At 38.3% G+C, this 21,705-nt stretch overlaps 1 pseudogene; it reads right to left on the bottom strand.

The window, feature by feature from the left end:
• Positions 1 to 14,868: 14,868 nt before the first annotated feature.
• Positions 14,869 to 19,429, bottom strand: LOC120529911 (annotated as a pseudogene).
• Between the last annotated feature and the right edge of the window lie 2,276 nt (positions 19,430 to 21,705).

A 21,705-nucleotide genomic window follows, 5' to 3' on the forward strand; every position in this document is an offset into this window, starting at 1 on the left:
TCCTGTTATAAACAAATTAAACTCTTTCACTAGGATAGATTTACCTGATTTACAAAAATAATATCTCAATTAAAACCTCCACCTGTCCTTGACCCAATACCAACAAGGTTTTTCAAAGAAGTATCAGGCGTGCTAATTGATAATGTTCTTGACATAGTAAATTCGTCATTAGATACGGGGGTCTTCCCAGACTGTCTTAAGACTGCTGTAGTTAAACCCCTACTTAAGAAACATAATCTTGACCCTCGCTCTTGAAAATTTTAGACCCATCTCTAACCTGCCTTCTTAAGTAAAGTTCTAGAGAAGGCAGTCATTATGCAGTTAAATGACCACCTAAATAAACATGCTATTCTTGATAAATTTCAGTCGGTTTTAGAACAAATCACAGCACAGAAACTGCACTCGTTAAAGTAGTAAATGACTTGCGGTAAATGCAGACAGAGGCCATTTATCTGTTCTCATCCTCTTAGATCTGAGTGCTGCATTTGACACCATTGATCACAACATTCTTAGAAATCGCCTTAGTCAATGGGTGGGCCTCTCTGGCAGTGTCTTAAATTGGTTTGAATCCTACCTGACAGGGAGAAAATTTTTGTTAGTTGTGGGAATTACAACTCAAGACACATGATATCCAATATGGTGTTCCACAAGGCTCTATCCTGGGTCCGCTGTTATTCTCAATCTACATGCTTCCGTTAGGTCAGATTATCTCAGGGCACAACGTGAGCTACCACAGCTATGCTGATGACACACAGCTGTACTTATCAATAGCACCTGATGACCCTGATTCTATTGATTCACTAACACAATGTCTGACTTGTATCTCAGAATGGATGAATAGTAATTTTCTCAAGTTAAATAAAGAGAAAACTGAAATTTTAGTGATCAGCAATAATGGATACAATGAGGCTATTAGAAATAAACTGGATACATTAGGATTAAAAGTCAAGACGGAGGTAAAAAGCTTAGGGGTGATTGTTGACTGTAATCTGAATTTTAAATCACATATTAATCAGATCATTAGGACAGCATTTTTCACTTAAGAAACATAAGTAAAGTTAGACCTCTTATATCACTGAAAGATGCTGAGAAATTAGTTCACGCGTTTGTTTTCAGTCGACTAGATTACTGTAACGCACTCCTCTCAGGACTACCGAAAAAAGATATAAATCGTTTGCAACTAGTGCAGAATGCAGCTGCTAGAATCCTAACTAGGAAAAGAAAATCAGAACACATTTCTCCAGTTTTGATGTCACTACACTGGTTACCTGTGTCATTCAGGATTGACTTTAAAATTCTGCTTATGGTTTATAAAGCCTTAAATAATCTCGCCCCATCTTATATATGGAATGTCTGACACCTTATATTCCAAATCCCTCAGATCCTCAAATGAGTGTCTCCTTAGAATTCCAAGAACAAAACTTAAAAGAAGTGGTGAGGCGGCCTTCTGCTGCTATGCACCTAAAATCTGGAATAGCCTGCCAATAGGAATTCGCCAGGCTGATACAGTAGAGCACTTTAAAACACTGCTGAAAACACATTACTTTAACATGGCCTTTTATAACTTCATTTTAATTAATTTAACTTAATCCTGATACTCTGTATGTTCAATTCATCATAACTATTCATGGTGGCTCTAAAATTCGTACTGACCCCTACTCTCTTTTCTGTTTCTTTTTCCGGTTTCTTTGTGGTGGTGGCCTGCGCCACCTCCACCTACTCAAAGCTTCATGATGCTCCAACAATGATGGATGGATTAAAAGGCAGAAGTCTACGTGACCATCATCATCATCAAGCCCTTCCGTGAGAACCCTAAATCCAAAGAGGACTGTTTCATTTATGTTAGGTAGAATGTCCAGAGGGGACTGGGCGGTCTCATGGTCTGGAATCCCTACAGATTTTATTTTTCTCCAGCCGTCTGGAGTTTTTGTTTTTCTGTCCCCTGGCCATTGAACCTTACTCTTATTCGATGTTAATTAATGTTGATTTATTTTGTTTTTTATTGTGTCTTTTTTTCTATTCTTTATTATGTAAAGCACTTTGAGCTACTGTTTGTATGAAAATGTGCTATATAAATAAATGTTGTTGTTGTTGTTGTTTTGTACTCCAGGACATTCAGAAGACAGAATAGTACAGAGCAGTAAGTTCAGCGCTATATGCAATCAGATAGACAGACCGGCAGAGAAGTCACTAGATATATAAATAAACATGGAAGGCACTGTATAATAGATACAGTATATAAAAAAAACAGCTAAGGAGATAGATATATAGATAGGAAGGAAAGGCACTATATGACAGGCAGACAGGGACGCTGTTATATAATAATAAAATTACTGTTATTACTATATAGATAGACAGGGAGTTCAGGCAGAGCGGCGAAGGTTAAAAAGAAAAAAAAATTACATTTTCTCCCCAGCGGGGAGTCAAACTCAGGTCTCTGAGGAACAGCAAGCCTGCTGCACTCTGAGTCAGCAAATCTTACCGGTACGCCACAGAAACTATTGTATTCATTTTTGAACCTTTTATGAAAGTGTTTATTTGATCTTTGGACTTCAGGGTTCACACATTTTATAGTTTGTGCCTACATTTTGCAACATTTATTACTAAAATATGAAAAAGTTTCTGTTTTAACAATGCGTTTACTCAGATTAGTGTAGAAACAGAACGCACATGAAATGTGTGCAAGTAACGATCTATTATTTCCACTCTAAAACTCCACTTCACTCCCAGATAATCAATCAAGGAATGAGCTGTGAGAAATTTGTGCATGTTCTAAGTCAGTGGGCGGAAGGAATAGCTGGCTGCTTGCAACTTGTCTTTATCAGCACATTTAGATGCCAAAAGACGCTGGTGGAGAGGTGCAAACGGTTTTAAGGTGGGCCGGATCTACGAGTTTTTTTGTAGGCTCTGGTAATTCTAGTGTTAAAAACAAGCCCATTGCATTCTTTAACTGCCTTCTCAGTCTTATGCAGCCAGCCCTCTCTCTTTCGTGTATGTGTGTGTGTCTCTCTCTCTCGCATGCGCGTGTGTGTGCATGTCTCTCACGTTTTTCTGTGTGTGACGCTCTCACTCTCTCGCTCGCTGCACAGGGAATGCACAGGGAGAGACTGAACATGTGCAGGTTGGCAGGGGCAGGGGGACCTGACTCGAATATAAGCCGAATTTGACGATTTTCAGCACATTTTGGGTGCTGAAAAACTTGGATTATATTCGAGTATATACGGTAGTTCATTTTCACTGGGAAAGTCCTACGAAACATTTCTTTTTTTACTTAATACAAGGTAATTTTAAAAAGGACTCTGCAAAGACCTAATCGATGGAGTTATTTTTCAAGCTTAGATATGTATTTGTATTAAGTTTGGAATACTGCCAAGAAAACTAACATCCGTTTTACTAAAGCCGAGTATTTATTTCACTTCAGGCTTCTTTGCAAGACTTTAAATTGCAATATTTTTAAAGTTTCAAACAAATCCACACTTTTTAATAGTTTAAACCCCATTTTTGTGTATGGGTATCGCTACAATATTTTTAGGCTACACCCTCCTAAGCTCATCTTTACATTATCCTGTCAAAACAAGTCAGTACTGCAACCTCAGCACCTTTACTTATCATGCCTCTAAAGGTGCCTAACATATCACAAGAGATACAAAAATGTTTCTATTTCTACAACTAGAACAAAGAATTGTTAAATGAGTTTTTCCAGAATATGTACTTGTTCAGTGTTGTGGTTTCAAATATCAACATAATCTTTATGGCATGCATTTTTAACCTTGTGTCTAACAAAATTAAAGCAAGAGAATATGGTTAGGAACCAAACACAGATTTTCCAAATCTGCTCTTGGGAATATGTGTTTAGTGGGAAAAGTTTGCAGGAATACTTTAATATTCAGAGAGAAACAGAAATAAGAAAAAAATGTGCTCAATTGGAAGGCATATTAATTTGTCGCTGAAGTGGATGAACCATCAAGAAAGTGCGAAGGTATTATTAAATATTTTTATACATATTATTCTGTGTATTTTGGCTTTTAATTTATGAAAATTCTAATACTGATATTTTATTTATTGGAATTAATTTTACAAAGTAGAAGTTTGTTAAATTCTTACGTTTTCTTTATTAATGAGATGCCATTTTAAAGATCAGATGGCTGAAATTGTCGCAATGATGATATCACAGAAGTGATGCTATAACTATGGTAATGATCACGCTACGCGTCATCCTTTGGTGGATAAACTTCTCCTTAAAATTTTTTACTGTTAGCTACCTTTTTCTCAAATAGGCCCTAGCAACAGGATTGTGTATTCTGGTTTTGACTTTGATTCTTGAGTAACATCTTGGCCTTTGATACCTGGTTGTCTGGTTTATTTTTCTCATGGTTTTGACCTTTTGCTGTTCTGGATAATTATCCAGATCATTATCATCTTGTGGTATTTTAAAGTACTCACAATAATCCTCAGGCACTTCACTGAGTTGACAACAAAGACAGAGACTGAAGCAATGGACTTTGATTTTGATTTTTATTACCTGGTGGCAATACTAACCCTTTATCTAGTGTTTGGGTCCTCTTTCTTAAAAAACACTATAAATGAATGTTGATCTGGGTTTGATCTTCTTACTGGGACAAGTAAGGATTTTTTTAAAATAAAGATCAAAGGATGAAATGTAGTCAAAAAGGTAAGATATATTCAGTACCAAAAAATTAACAAACTGAGACATCCAGAACACTTAACCAAAATTCTTTATTGGGAAAATACATAACAAATAACCTTTAACTCAGACAACAAAGAAATGTATAGCGCTGACTGTTATACCTTTGATCCAGTGATGTCATGCAATTCACAGTTGGTGTTGACCTTGTCTAACAAAAGAATCGCAATCAGTCATTAGTCAGTCATTATTCAACCCGCTATATCCTAACTACAAGCTCATGGGGGTCTGCTGGAGCCAATCTCAGCCAACACAGAGCACAAGGCAGGAAACAAACCCTGGGCAGGGTGCCAGCCCACCGCAGGGCACACACACTAGTACTGGATTAACCATATAAGCAAAGTAAGCACATGCTTAGGGCATCAAGGGTAAAGGGGGCACCACAAAAAATTTTCATAGCCGAATTTATCACATAAATTATTAATTTAATTAAATGTATAGCCATTTTCAAAATTTAATGAATAATGCCTCCTTGTACTTCCCTATGCCATCACTGTTCGTAGATGGCGCCTTACACAGTGCGTTCTGCATACTGGTGCCATGATCTACTATGGGGAATTCCCATTTCATGGTGATTCCCTTAAACGTTATCTCAAAATATTGTGAAAATAATTCAATTCAAAACCATATGTTTTTATATTTTTAAATAATAGCTAATAGTTGATTAAAAATGATTATCACGTAATTGTTGTGTTTCGTGAATTATCTGTTATTTAATATAAAATACATTTATAGTGCGTAGAAAGCATTATTTTCTGTTTTAAGCAAAAACAAAAAAATCGTCCCAGTTTGACGAAAAAATATTCTGGTAAGTATTTAATTCTATTCTTGGATATGTTTAAATTCATTTACATTATGTAAAAGTGAAAATCGTACAGCAGATTACTATTGGATAAAATTATAACTTTTTTACTAATAAAGATGTATTAACAAAATTTTCACAAAATATTCTTCAAATCTTGTACTAAGAATATGTGTAAATAGATTTGCTAAATTGAGTCTACAGTTTTCATGTCAAAATGAAAACCGTACATTTAAAAAACTTTAAAATCGACTCCAAACATTAAAATTTGTACAATTTCGTATGCCATTTTCTCTTCAAGTAATGATAAAAAGGTATCAAAAAGCAGTGCCGCACAAAGTACATTTTTAAATAAATTTTGGGGTTAAAGTCAATTTCTACAGGTTTTGGCAGGAGATTGGATAATATGTAGTCCTTAGAATAATGGCAAATAAAATTAATATTTGTATCCATTTAAGCCACTTTGTAGTCACTTTAAGACCTAAAACATCCATAAATATGAGATGTAAAAAATTTCAAAAAAGCTGAAACAAAATCTGCGCTAATTGATATTTTGAAATTAAAGAACTAGAGATTTTCACGAATATTTTGGTCCTAGTCTCATTTTGATACACGACAATTTTCACGACCCCTAGGTACTATAACAATTAAAGTCGTTCGGTTTACGACATGGAGGCGCAGTTTTGCAGTTTTTAATGCATATAACTGCTCTAAGTATTACATTGTCATACTTTAACTGTCAAGAATTTTTACCATTTTTATTATTTAATTTATTTATGGCTTTTGCGTTCAATATTTAGCAAATCTTTTACACACATTCTTAATATAAGGTTTAAAGAATATTCTGTGAAAATTTTGTAACTAAATCTTTCTTAGTAAAAAAGTTATCAGTAATTTTATCCAATAGTAATCAGCTGTATGATTTTCCATCAGTCCATCCATCCATCCTCTTCCGCTTATCCAAGGTCGGGTCGCGGAGGCAGAAGCTTGAGCAGAGAGACCCAGACTTCCCCCTCCCCAGCCACTTCTTCAAGCTCTTCCGGGAGAATCCCAAGACGTTCCCAGGCCACCTGGGAGACATAGTCCCTCCAGCATGTCCTGGGTCTTCCCCGTGGCCTCCTCCTGGTTGGACGTGCCCGGAACACCTCACCAGGGAGGCATCCAGGAGGCATCCTGATCAGATGCCCGAGCCACCTCATCTGACTCCTCTCGATGCGGAGGAGCAGCGGCTTTACTCTGAGCTCCTCCCGGATGACTGAGCTTCTCACCCTATCTTTAAGGGAAAGCCCAGACACCCTGTGGAGGAAACTCATTTCAGCCGCTTGTATTCGCAATCTCATTCTTTCAGTCACTACCCATAGCTCATGATCATAGGTGAGGGTAGAAACGTAGATCGACTGGTAAATTGAGAGCTTTGCCTTACGGCTCAGCTCCTTTTTCACCACGACAGACCCATGCAGAGCCCGCATCACTGCGGACGCCGCACCGATCTGCCTGTCGATCTCACACTCCATTCTTCCCTCACTCGTGAACAAGACCCAGAGATACTTGAACTCCTCCACTTGGGGCAGGATCTCTCCCCCAACACTGAGAGGGCACTCCACCCTTTTCCGGCTGAGGACCATGGTCTCGGATTTGGAGGTGCTGATTCTCATCCCAGCCGCTTCACACTCAGCTGCGAACTGATCCAGAGAGAGCTGAAGATCACGGCCTGATGAAGCAAACAGGACAACATCATCTGCAAAAAGCAGTGACCCAATCCTGAGTCCACCAAACCAGACCCCCTCAACACCCTGGCTGCACCTAGAAATTCTGTCAATAAAAGATATGAACAGAATCGGTGACAGAGGGCAGCCCTGGCAGAGTCCAACTTTCACTGGAAACGGGCTTGACTTACTGCCGGCAATATGGACCAAGCTCTGACACTGGTTGTACAGGGACTGAACAGCTCTTATCATACTCCCGGAGCACCCCATACAGGATTCCCTGAGGGAGATGGTCGAACGCTTTTTCCAAGTCCACAAAACACATGTAGACTGGTTGGGCAAACTCTCATGAACCCTCCAGGTTTCTGCTAAGGGTGTAGAGCTGGTCCACTGTTCCACGACCAGGACGAAAACCACACTGTTCCTCCTGAATCCGAGGTTCGACTATCCGACGGACACTCCTCTCCAGAACCCCCGAAAAGACTTTTCCAGGGAGGCTGAGGAGTGTGATCCCTCTGTAGTTGGAACACACACTCCGGTCTCTCTTTTTAAAGAGGGGGACCACCACCCCGGTCAGCCAATCCAGAGGTACTGTCCCCGATGTCCATGCGATGTTGCAGAGATGGGTCAACCAAGACAGTCCAACAACATCCAGAGCCTTGAGGAACTCTGGGTGTATCTCATCCACCTCCACTGCTTTCCCCTCCTGAGACACCGGATGGTGGACCAGAATCTCCTCGAAGCCGTCCGAAAGTCGTTCTCCATGGCCTCCCCAAACTCCTCCCATGCCCGAGTTTTTGCCTCAGCAACCACGAAGCCGCATTCCGCTTGGCCTGTCGGTACCTATTAGCTGCCTCCAGAGTCCCACAGGCCAAAAGGGTCTGGTAGGACTCCTTCTTCAGCTTGATGGCATCCCTTACTGCCGGTGTCCACCAACGGGTTCGGGGATTGCCGCTACGACAGGCACCGACCACCTTATGGCCACAGCTCCTGTCAGCTGCCTCAACAATAGAAGCACGGAACATGGCCCATTCGGACTCAATGTCCCCCACCTCCCTCGGTATGTAGTCGAAGTTCTGCCGGAGGTGGGACAGGGGACTCTGCCAGATGTTCCCAGCAGACCCTCACAACACATTTGGGCCTACCAGGCCTAACTGGCATCCTCCCCCACCATCGAAGCCAACTCACCACCAGGTGGTGATCAGTTGACAGCTCCGCACCTCCCTTCACCCGAGTGTTCAAGACATGTGGCCGCAACGACGACACGACCACATGTCGATCATTGAACTGAGGCCTAGGGTGTCCTGGTGCCAAGTGCACGTATGAACACCCCTATGCTTGAACATGGTGTTCGTTATGGATAATCCGTGATGAGCACAGAAGACCAGTAACAAAACACCACTTGGGTTCAGATCGGGGGGGCCATTCCTCCCAATCATGCCCTTCCAGGTCTCACTGTCATTGCCCACGTGAGCACTGATGTCTCCCAGTAGTACAAGGGAGTCCCCAGAAGGTATGCCCTCTAGCACCTCCTCAAGGGACTCCAAAAAGGGTGGGTACTCCAAACTGTTGTTCTGCGCATACGCACAAACAACAGTCAGGACCCTTCCCCCCACCCGAAGGCGGAGGGAGGCTACCCTCTTGTCCACCGGGGTAAACCCCAATGCACAGGCTCCAAGTTGGGGGGCAACAAGTATGCCCACACCCACTCGGCGCCTCTCACCAGTGGCAACTCCAGAGTGGTAGAGAGTCCAGCCCCTCTCAAGGAGATTTGTTCCAGAGTCCAAGCTGTGCGTTGAGGTGAGCCCGACTATATCTAGCCGGAACCTCTCAACCTTGCGCGCTAGCTCAGGCTCCTTCCACTTCAGAGAGGTGACATTCCACGTCCCAAGAGCCATATTTATATATATTTATATAGCACTTTTTCATACAAAAAGTAGCTCAAAGTGCTTTACATAATGAAGAATAGAAAAATAAAAGACACAGTAAGAAAATAAAATAAGTCAACATTAATTAACATAGAATAAGAGTAAGGTCCAATGGCCAGGGTGGACAGAAAAAACAAAAAAAACCCCAGACGGCTGGAGAAAAAAATAAAATCTGTAGGGATTCAGACCATTAGACTGCCCAGTCCCCTCTGGGCATTCTACCTAATATAAATGAAACAGTCCTCTTTGGATTTAGGGTTCTCACGGAAGGATTTGGTGATGATGGTCACGTAGACTTCTGGCTTTTAATCCATCCATCATTGTTGGAGCATCATGATGCTTTAAGTAGGTGGTGGTGGCGCAGGCCGCCACCACAAAGAAACCGGAAAGAGAAACAGAAGAGAAAGTAGGTGTCAGTACGGATTTTAGAGCCATCATGAATAGTTATTATGATGAATTGAACATACAGAGTATTAGGATTAAGTTAAAGTGAAGTTATGAAAAGGCCATGTTAAAGTAATGTGTTTTCAGCAGTGTTTTAAAGTGCTCTACTGTATTAGCCTGGCGAATTCCTATTGGCAGGCTATTCCAGATTTTAGGTGCATAACAGCAGAACCAGGGGCATAAAGCCCCAGACAACAGAGCTCCTAGGATCATTGGGACACGCAAACCCTTCCACCACGGTAAGGTGGCAATTCGAGGAGGAGCTGTACGATTTTCACTTTTACATAATGTAGTTTACGGATAATTCTTTTTTTCTATTTCTGTCTAGAATTCATACAATCCTTAATATGGCACTTGTCAGTCCCCCCCCTCCCTCCACCTTAAAAGCACATGATTCAGCATCAGCAGTAAGCTGGGAATTAAAATGTCTGTATTATTCAATTTATGAAATGCGTAACTGTGTTGAATGCCACATAATAATTCAAATAACATATTCTGGATGCCTTATCTCTATTATGTATAGAAGCAGATGTGTTATATAAGATTGATCATGAAGATCTAATCAAAGAGTTTGCAAGGAAAAATGTAGAAAATTATTAAGATAAAAATAAAATGAAACATACAAAAAGAAATATTATTTTCCTTCTTACTATAAGTATGCTTTGTTTAATTTCGAATTTTCGATAATAAAATTTTATTTTCTAGTTTGTTATTGTTTTCATATTTTGAATTACTAGTGTAAGGGGGCACCAAAGTTACTTAGTGCTTAGGGCATCCAAGGGTCTTAATCCAGCCCTGACACACACGCACATAACCCCACACATCAAGCACACAACAATCACCAAAATTTTCCTGAAAAAGGTGGTGCCCAAGGGAAAACAAGTGGACTAGTGCAGCGTCAATTTGCTTCCTCTGAACTTACTGGATGTGTTGGTCCTTCAGTAGTTTACTGATCCCCTCAATTTAGCTGGTAAGTGAAGAATTGTCAGTTTACAAGACAAGATGATCTGAAATTTGTTGATTGAAAAAACCTGTACACCGTTAGATTTAGGACATCCTAATGCTGATGGGAGACAATCTCATATTATGCAGTAGAAATGAGATTGATGTTCAAGTTATAAGTGCAGTTTACTGCAGTGCCAATAATCATGAAGCTGCAATATACAATCAACTGCTTGTATTGCCACATCCAAACATGCAAGAAGAGTGGGTCAACCGTGTGGCTACATTTCCAGTTCAGAACATGTGGCTAGCAGGAAATTTTGCCTAGTCTTTTTGTGACAACTGTGGTGCAGACACACAAACAACAAAAGTGGCCAACTGCCCAGCTTAAGACAAGGACTTTAAGAAACGTTAGATGCTGCCAATCTGCTCATGTGTCTCAGCAAATAGTTCATTGTGCAAAATCTTCATCTAGTCAGACCTCCACAGTAATCCACTCAAATATTTGAAAACAGCATAGTTTCAGAGTATGTTGTGTTTACTTGAAAGATGTCTGCTTGCTGTTACTAACTTGCTTTTGCTAACTGACACTGACAAAGTTTCTTTGTTAGACTGATACATATCAGATTCTTTTCTTCCATTTGCTGTTTCAGCCCCCAACCATATAATGGGAACACTGAAATCAAAGTTGAAGTTATTCTTTTGACTGTAAACTAAAATCCTTTGTCTCTTTTTCTTTTCACATGTCTGCTAATGGTACCACTTGTTGGTACCACAGGTGCAAAACTTTCTGTTGGTGTCCCTGTCCTGGACACAGAAATGGCCTGCTGTTTTTAATAAAACTAGCTGTCTGTCCTCCTTCACAAACCAGTCATTGCTCAGTGCATCTAACTCCTGTTATTCCAGCCACTCTGCAGAGTGCCCTTAGCACTTCATGGGGATGTGCTTGCAGAGCTGAAGCAAATATTAGAGACTGGCATAATTGACTACATGGATGCATCTCCATGGTTCTCAAATTTAGTTATTGCAAAGAAGAAATTTGTGGGCCTTCATGTCTGTGTGGATCTCTGAGCAGTAAACAAAGCTGTGGTGCCAGATACCTATCGACTGCCTCCTTCAGTGAAGCTCACTACAGTTTTTCATGGTTCTACAGTGTTTTCAAAGCTTGATTCATGTCAAGACCATTTACATGTACCACTGAACCTTGATAGCAGAAACTTAACTGCGTTTGTAACATATGGATGCCTCTTGGACTCTCTTAAGCACCTAGCTGTTTTAAAAAAATCATGCACACCATCTGGTATTGTACAGTACTTGGACAACATAGTAGGGCATAGTTAAGATACTGCAACTCACGACAAATTTCAGTTCAGTGTTTGCTGCTTATGCCTTGCATGGCCTCACTGTGAATGCAGAGAAGTGCTGTTTTGCTGCGGTAAAGTTAGATTTTTTTATTTTTTGCCTATTAGCATGTGGCATTTAACCAGAACAGTGAAATGTGGATGCTATACACATTATGCCTGCCGCCTCTACTGCATCTGAATTAGCTTCATTCCTTAGTATGACGGTAAAATACCTACAATTTTTGCCAAATTGCTCATCAACGGCTATACCATTGCAGTGACTGCTGCAGAAAGTTACACTTTGGGACTGGTCCTTTTCATGCTGCCAAGAATTTTGTTCACTTAAGAAACAGCTCCCATCACCCCCAGTCATGGCATACTCGATATCTGCAACCTCACCTCTGTAACTTGTGATGCATTGTCTTCTGCTATTGGTGCTGTGCTTTCACAAATGTAAGATTGATGCAAACAGTCTGTTGCGTTTGTTTCTTGTGCTTTGACACCTACAGGGTGGAAGTATTCAGTTGGGGAGTGAGAATCCTTAACATGTGTCCAGGCCTATGGACACTGCCATCTTCACATTTCTTACTGACCATCAGGCCGTCACAGCTTTCCTGACCACCAGTGGCATTGGACACCATCCTCTGTAGATTTTTCAATGGGCAGATTATCTGTGCCACTACAATTTTGCACTCCAATTCACTCTGGGAGGAGAGGATGCAGTGACTGACATGTGCAGACAGTTGTTAAATTCCAGCAAGTCATACTTGTAGAGGCAGATCTAGCACAAGTACTACCCTGATTCCTTCAAGGACTGTAGGACATTTCCAATAGTGACCCCATTTACATACTTACATCACTAACAGATGGCCTTCTAGTAGATGGCTTCCCCCAATCAGAAGCCCTGCTGTAGTGTGTAGAATGAGATGTCTACCTCAAATAATTATGGCACTGAAAGAAGAGAAATCACTTTCACTCTTCAACCACTCTGAGGCCATGTCATGTTAGTGGCACATGAGGGATATCTTAGCATTGTCAAGCTAAAGCAGTGATGCCTAGAATGGGTATGGTGGTCAGGTGCTCATTACAACATTAAAGCCCTTGTCCGTCGCTGTAAAGCCTGCCTTTTGGGTGGTAAGACAGTCTTGCTATCCCACTCTCTCCTCTTCAGACTTTGATTTTGACTTCTTGTCCAAGGGAACATCTCAGGTTTGTTATTTGTGGAGAATTGCATGAGGTCCCACATAACCACAAGTTTTGTACTGCGATCAATGATTTACATTCAAAGTGGCCTGAGGTTTTCCTGTGGGCTCTATTATATCAAAAATCATGTTTATTTGTTGGGGACTGTCAGTTGTTATCACCACAGACAGTGGCCCAAAGTTTACCTCATGTGACTTTCAGTTATTACTATCCAAAAGGTGATTGAAATAAAATGGAACTGCTTTCTATCATTCATGAGCAAATGGTGGTGTAGAACACTTCAATCAAACCCAATAACACAATATTTGTGTGCATCTAAACCCAAGATTTCCCTTCCACACTGCATTGATTGAGACGCTTCTCCACACTCTGGCAACCCGATATTCTATCACAAGTGTTTCTCCAGCTTCCCTGATGCTGGGACAGGAGCTGCAGTTTCACTTGGTCACAGCGACATGACCAACCTTTGATGCATGTTAAGGAAAAACAAAATGTATTAAGTTACTTTAAGGGTGCTGATTAATCGCCATAGACGCGTTAAAAATTTATGGGATTAACTTTTCAAACGCAACCCCTAAATGCGTTATTTAGGATCCCTGGCCACTTACTGTCCTCTGTAGTGTTGGGGCAACGTTAAAAGTTACGTTACATAGTCAAATTCATTTTGAAAGTTGCGATTAACTTAATGTGATACTTATTTTGTTGAAGGAAAATATTAACATTACTTAAGCTGCTCAAAAATGATAATAATAATAATTACTATTAATATTAGTAGTCGTAGTCGTAGTAGTACTGCCCTTTTCTCAAAGTCGTTGCCTTCAGGGGCTGTCACATAGTGCCCGCGGTTCTTCAGGTCGTTTGGTGACATCCTGCATGTGCTGAAGGGTAAATTTAATCTGCCCAGTTTAGGGTCACAGGGAGCCAATGATTATTGCAGCAGTACTGCGTGAAAGACAGGAAGCAAAAGCATCTTAGGGGGCTTACGCCGGGGTTATAAAAAGGGGATGGATGTTATTTTCTTCACAAAACATATTAAGTGTTTTCTTAATTTAGAAGTAGTTGACCACTACAATTAAATTTAAAATAAGCTTTTGTGAAGTTTATGTTCTACTGTACCCAATAATAGAACTGACATCCTAAGAAATAACAAAGGCTTAAAATAAGGAGCTCGAAAAGCTGCATTATAAATAATTGGAATGGAATTCTTTTTATGTTATCATCTTGATCAGGAAAAAAAGACGGTTCACGAAAATAGATTTTTATTATAAGTATGGGTTTTATATCTCCTACTTTAAGGAAGAAAGTGCAAAGAAAAGCACAGTTTGTAATGCATTAAATTTTATAAGTAATTATATAACATATTTGGTTACTTTTTTTGTAAGTAAAGAGGAATGTGACTAAGTAAATTTTAAAAGTAACGTACCCACATCTGCCCTAAATTTTTGTAAATAAAGTGTGAAATGAAATAAAGTGGAGTAAAAGTAATGCAAAGTATAAAATATTTATTACACTATTTAAGTATCGAAAATAAATGTTTAATTTCAAGTACTCTTGATTTGGCTTTATTACCAGGAAATCTCTCAGATCTCAGAATTTGATTAAACTGTCCAAATGTAACATAATATAAACAAGAACACATTAATAAATCTTCAGTTGTAGCTTAAATAAACAGTAATCAAACATGTGGTTTCTTCAAAATCTCAAATATACAAAATTAAATAATAATAGTGCAAAAGTGTGTCCACCGGTGCAGATTGATGCGAGTTCTCTAGCTGCAGTGATTTAAAGCACACACCTATCCACATCTAGTAGACCTATACTTATGGAATCCATTTTGCAAACCTTCACAGTCAAGGAGATAGTCAGCCCAGTAGCGTAATGTTTGTCCTTATCTGAGTCTCCTGTTGCTCCCTGATGGACTGAGGTCAGGTTTGAAAAGTCTCTCAAGTTCAAGAGCAGTGACCTTCTTTTCTGACAGGGATCATCAAAGTAGGATGCTGCTGCACTGCAGTCAAAAACTGAAGAGCTGAAAGACCATTTTTAAATCTAAAAAGTAAAAAATACATTGTTACATTTCTATATAGTGCTAATCACATAGTGTATGTGTATGGACAGTATATTAAAAACATGATTACTCCGGTAATTTTCAGCATCTAAGGTTTTAAGATTTTTCTTCTGCTGACTGAGTCAAAAATGTGTTTTAGTGTATCGGGTCATATTAAAGAAACTTAGTGTTGTTTTTCTATTTTCCCCTTGTAACATGAGTCAGTGAGGTATGCTTTTAAAGCCTTTCTGAGTTTCTGGTTTTAGATCACTAATTTTAGATGGTTTGAAGGCTTGAACAGCATGCCTGCCCCCATGTGCTACTGTTGAAATGAAACAGGAAACTGCAAAAGGACCAGGATGTTTCCCTAAAATCACTATCAACTAAAACATTTTTGTTCAGAAACCCTTTTCGAAATAATATATGTTGAAATTATTGGAACTGTACTTCACTAATAATGCAGTAGTTGTAAGTTGCTTGTTAACAACTGAATTGCAGACTGACATCATGTTTGCTTTGAAAATGGAAATGTAACTTACAAAAATTATAAGACTAGGATATGATGGTACCTGTCAATTACACATGAGCTACGATCGATAATATACCATTGGAGGTAGTCTGACACAAATGTTCTCTTTTCTTCAAGAGTAGCCACATATCTCAGACAACCAGCTCTCTGTAACATTGTGCTATGTCTTAAAGTACATTCTCGCAAAGCTTCAACAGAAGCAGCACGGTCAATCTAAAACACAAAAAAGGGGCATAGACAGTATACACAGTTATCTCATTAATTTCTGTTCTGTTACTTATCTAGTTTAACCCTATATCTTGTACAATCACAGAATAAATGCATTACTCTGTATGTTATCAAGGAAGTAATGATTTTCGCAAAGCATTGCAGAAACTAATAAATAAACCCTGCCCTACTATAGCATTATGCTTTTCCTACCTCTTGCAAAGCATTCTTTATCTTCTTCAGTTACATCATTTACTGTTCGCTTTGAAAGAAGGCTGGCCTGCAAGATACAGTACAAGATCTCCCAAATTGGAAATGCGGACCTAAGCCTCCATGCACAACTGACACCGCAATTATCTTTCCTGCCAAGAGGTACTCATCCTCCCTGAGAGCTGTGAATGAAAATCATTCATATTTTAGAATCTTAGGTGATTTACAATTCGAACCACAATTTCAAATTGCTTTTTATGTTATTTCTACTGTTCCACACATATTTAGCAACTACTTTTGGAAACTTTCAAATATGTTTGATGATGCATTAAAATCAAGACAAACCTAAGCATGTTGTTGCTAAATATCTCTGGAACAGTTCAAGTAGCAAAGTGTATCAGTGACGTGATATGTAATTACAAGTCACACATCTTAACACTATGTATACATACCATTTGCGTTGTAGACTAAGTAACGTTGTCCTGTTGGTCCATCAAAAATTGGTTGGTCTTTAAGATGGTTAATTATTAGAGTTAGAAACTCTCGTCTTGGACCACCTGTATCAATTCCATCCTCAAAAACACCAGCATCATCAGTAAATCTGACCAGCATATAACAAGGTTTCTGAATATGTTGTATGCTTGAAACCTTGGACTGCTCCATCCCAGACATTTGACCTTGCAATGTTGAACAATATGATGCGACAGGTTTGCAATGATATCAGGTAGTGTAATGTTTACCTCCTCTCTAGAATTACACAAGACTGAGTTACATTTGTGAAATGCCAGACAGTACACAGTTTTCTATTTTTTGCACAACACTGGTGTACAGTAAAGGGTTCTTGCACATATTATCACAGAAATAATAAAATATTTTACCATTAAGTGCACAGAGAAAACCTATTGCTGTTGTCAATAACTGCCAGCTTAATGGTTGGGCCTGATAAATTCCCCATATTTTTCATCCTCTTCTGCACAAATGGAGCATAAAGGTTTGTATATTTACTGTAAAGAAATTACCATTCCTATGTTAAAAGAAAACTCCACCCATTTTACAATTAAACATTCTTCTTAAATAATTTCCAACTTAAGTAAATCCCTGAAGTATTATTTTAAGTTAACCATTCTACAGATATTTTAGAAACAACTTGCCACTTTATTTTTCATCTCTAATCTAAAAACATCTTCCAAGGGAATAGTCACATTTTGTCAGTTTTTTTGCTTGCCTGTAGTAGGTGGACTTAGTCACATTGTATTCAGGTAGATACAGAGATATCCTCAGTATCAGATATTACTATCTGAAGTGACATGTGTGACGATGCAGGTTCTCTCCGTGCTCACGTCCTTATGGGAGCCTTAAACCCAACACCATCGGTAATGTCACCGAGATGAGCTGACAAATGAGGGCAAATCTCACATGAAGTCAGGGGATATATCCAAAAAGTGCATAAGTGATTTTATTAAAAAAATAATCATTGTCCAAAGTGCAATGCATCAGGTTTCAATAAATATTCCATAAAACGATTGTCCAGGGGGATAGAAATTAAATAAATAAATACTTTAAAATACGAGGTTAAAATGCAGTCTCTATCATCTCGATCTCGGCATGCCCTTCCTTCTCTCCAGCTCACCCATAACTCGCAGCCAGCGGATACTCCACAGCCGTGAACTCCTTCAGCCAGCCTCCATCTAGGCCTCCTTCCGGACATCACTGCCAGACCATCCGAGGTTGGCTCTCCTGCCTTTATCTTTTGCGCTCCCGCAGTTGCTCCTCTGATCCCTCGGGAGGACACCTGCCCTGCTCACCCCACTCACTTGAACTTTCAGTGGGGTAAACTTTTTTATTGGAAGCCACGGACCCGCTATACCACAACATGGGGAATTAAATGTCCAACACAACACAAAACAAAACTGAAAGAAAAAAAAATTATGAGGTAACATTTGGTTAAATACCTGTCCAGCTTGAATTGTTAATGAATGTCTGGATGCATCTCTGAAACATGTTAAAATTACTACTTTAGTGTAATCACAGAGTTAAAAAGGAAATTTTAAATTATGGTAAGTTATATATCATATATTTAGAGCAAAAACTCTGATCTCTACATAAACTCAATGGTCTGTCCCAAACAGTGATGTGATTTGATTACATTACCAGCTTACAGATTACTTACATTTGCAAATTAGTACTTTCACTACATCTTCTAGTTTGTGTTTGGGTGTACTTTGTTTATAGGCTTCAAAACCCTGAGGGAAAAAACGTAAAATTCTGAGCAATTTTATACAGTCTATATTATTCTTCTCTTACTACATAAATACTTATCAATGAAATGTTGTCTGCTGAAACATGGCAAGTTGTTACTATTTCTGACAGATAAACCAGCTGAACTATAATCAAAATGATTTACATGTCTTACACGAAATGCCATTTAAAATGCAAATCCTACTGTTTTTCCAAGTACAATGCAGGAATGTATTTTCAAACTCAACTACAGATGCTACTAAGTAGCTAGCCTCTGTTGAACCAAAATATTGGCAAGAATTATGCACAGAACATGTCTGGTTAAGGTAATTAATATGTCCATTCAGTATATTGCTTTCCTAAATTATTTATTTCACGTCAACTCACCAAAGTGTCAGCCTGATTGAATTCAATTGTGTTCCTACTTGTAACAAGAATTTCAGAATCAGAGTCTGATTCTGAGCTAACATCCACTGCAGTTATAGGAAACAAAATCAACACATTATTATGCATTATTATTTACAGTATGTCACAGCACTGTGAAATAAGTAAAAGTGCTAAATCATCAGATCCACTAACCTCTTCTAAAGTCTTTTTCTAGGCATATAAAAAAGAGATCCTGCAATATGCCTTTCCTATTTCCTTTTTATATTCAGCTAATACAAATGGCCTTTCTGTCCAAGGCACATTGACCACCTCTGAGCAATCTGGATACAAAAGTATGTATGGTCCTTCATCCATGTCCTTTTTAAATGTTCTCATTTTCTGGACAGCTAGTTTCAGCAGATCAGGCGCTGCTACCAGAGGGTCTGTAAATAATGGGAGAGTTTTCCCTCTTACAGGTTTTAAATCACTTCCATTTGGCACCATAAATCCTATCTAGATAAATAATAAAAACAGAATGAGTTTAATGTAAATTATATATTTATAAGTTTGTTGCACCGGAAGTTAAGCCTTAAATAGGTCCACTGATTAAACAATAACTGTCCCTGCAACCATTGTCTTGTATACATGACACAAACAGTTAAGCCATCCAAACTGAATTTGTCTCTGTCCTTCTTTTAGTCTTCTCTTTATACCACAGCTAAAGGACTGTCGTTCTTTCGATTTGAAGTTTCTCTAGTCCATGAATTGTTTATATGATGGGCACGGTTATTCTTCTGGAATGAACAGAATTGAATATCAACACATTATGGACAGAATAATTGTAATCATTTATAAACCATAAATGTGTTGATGTGTATTTTAGTTCAACTACTCCCACAATATGGTTTAGTATAATTACTTGTAATATGTGACCTTTAGTCTATGACCACTACAGGTAACACTGCTTGTTAAAAGATGAGATACAGATTTGTTCTTCTATAAGTTTTTTAACAACAAAAACACATACATCATGAATCTCTTTACATTTTCTTCACATTACTCCTGAACTGCATAAATATATACTAGGAAAATCAATTCCATTATCTGTTGTAAAAGCCATTTGTTAGTTCGATTATATTAAGTTGATATTAGTATTTTGCTTGTTATGTTAAAATGTTTGTGTATATATTAGTGCATAGTCAATGGGAGGTTCTATTATAAGCCTTACAAGCTAAATTGTAAATGGAATATACTAATTATTTCTTGTCATTCTGACTACAGAACAGTTCAGTTTATGACCTGCCTTGCATGGCATGGAGGGCAAACAGGTTCAAACCGTACTGACATACTAAAGTGAAGTCTATGTAAGTTTGCCATAGAAAAGTAACAACCTCTAAGTATAGAAAGTACATGAGTTTTAACCAGGGAAAGCTAAGACTGTAATTAGACCGAGAGGACACCTTTTTTCCATTTTTGCCTTGTATTCTACGTGTGTAATAACTTTTTTCTAAACTTTTGTGATTTTTTCTTTTTCAAATTTTCACTAAACTTTTTTGAAACAAACTTTATTGGACTGAGAAATTTCTTTTTGTACATGTTTGACTCATGCTTGGTCCTACCTTGCCAACTGCTGCTCAACCTTTAAAACCTAAAAGACGCAACTACATCTGTAATTTGAAATGTGTTGGCAATTGCTGAATGTTGAAAATAATACAAGACCAAATCATGTTTTATTTTATTAGGTTACAAACATTACGAAACTTAACAGTCCCAGTGTATGTTGTGGTAGTAATTAAAAAATTAAATGACTGCATTAAGTATGACACATATATATACTGTATATCCTAACTTGCACAGAAGTTGTTTATTTGAACAGAATTCTGAATGACTCGTACTACGTCAACTGAGCAATAATAATAATAATAATAAAGGCCTAGGATACCTGGCTCTAAATAGCTTTAAGAGTCCACTTATCAATACTTTGATTAACATTTCCAACTGGTTTAGATGTCGGCTGTGCATCTGGTTCTTCCGTGCGGGGAGCCTCTTTTAGAAAGTCTAAACATTTCCCACAAAAATAACAAAAGCGGGCTAACTGGCTAAAATGGTTTCCAAAAAATGAACAAAACATTGTCGCTTGATTTACCATCACAAACTCCATTCTGTGTTCCCTCGCAAAACAGTTTGAATGACACAAAAGATCTGCAACAAGTACTTCCTGTGTATTGTACCTACCCTTTACGTTTGATTTACCGCTTGTAAATTTGTTTTGGGAGTTGTAAATTGTTCTTACTATTGTAAATTTGTTTTCTGAAATGTTAATTTGAAACTCCTTTGTAAATTTGTCTTCATCGTTATGGATTTGTTATGTGAAATGTAAATTTGTTTTGCCCTTCTCGGCCACCATACTCATGCATTGTTTACAAATTTTAATTTATTACAAGCCCCTGTTCTTTTAAGACTGGCTAAAAGATGGCTACATAAATCCATTGAATGAATAAGAATAAATACCTCAAAAGCCTTAGGAAAATGGGAGCAAATTAACAGATGGCTGTTATACAAGCAAGCTGTTTCATAAATTCCATTGTCATATTACAAAATCAACATGAAATAGTCAAGAAAAGAGATGGATAAAGGCAAAAGTAATTTTTTCTATTGCTAGTAATGGTTATAAAGAATGGTCTTTTCTGTGCTTAGAAAGGCTATCAATTTCTCAATTATTAGTAACTGGTGACATAACAACCAAAAATGCAGATGAAAGGAACCATGCTATGCATGTTTTTAACAGGAAAAAAGTTCTGCAAATACAAGACTAATTTTTGTCCCAAATGCTTAAAGAAATATGATGTTAGGAATATTTGCTGTTTTGGCATCTGTGATGCATGATAACAAGACATTGCATCAGTGAGTGACGCATTGCTCAAAGTATATTATTCCTCATATTTCTCTTTGAGAAATATAACCTTAAAACATTGACTTTATTTTTTTCATCTTGAAGATATTTAAAGTTTCAATATAAAAGCAAATGTAATTTAAAT

The sequence above is a fragment of the Polypterus senegalus genome, chromosome 5 (genome assembly GCF_016835505.1).
Source record: "Polypterus senegalus isolate Bchr_013 chromosome 5, ASM1683550v1, whole genome shotgun sequence".
NCBI lineage: Eukaryota > Metazoa > Chordata > Cladistia > Polypteriformes > Polypteridae > Polypterus > Polypterus senegalus.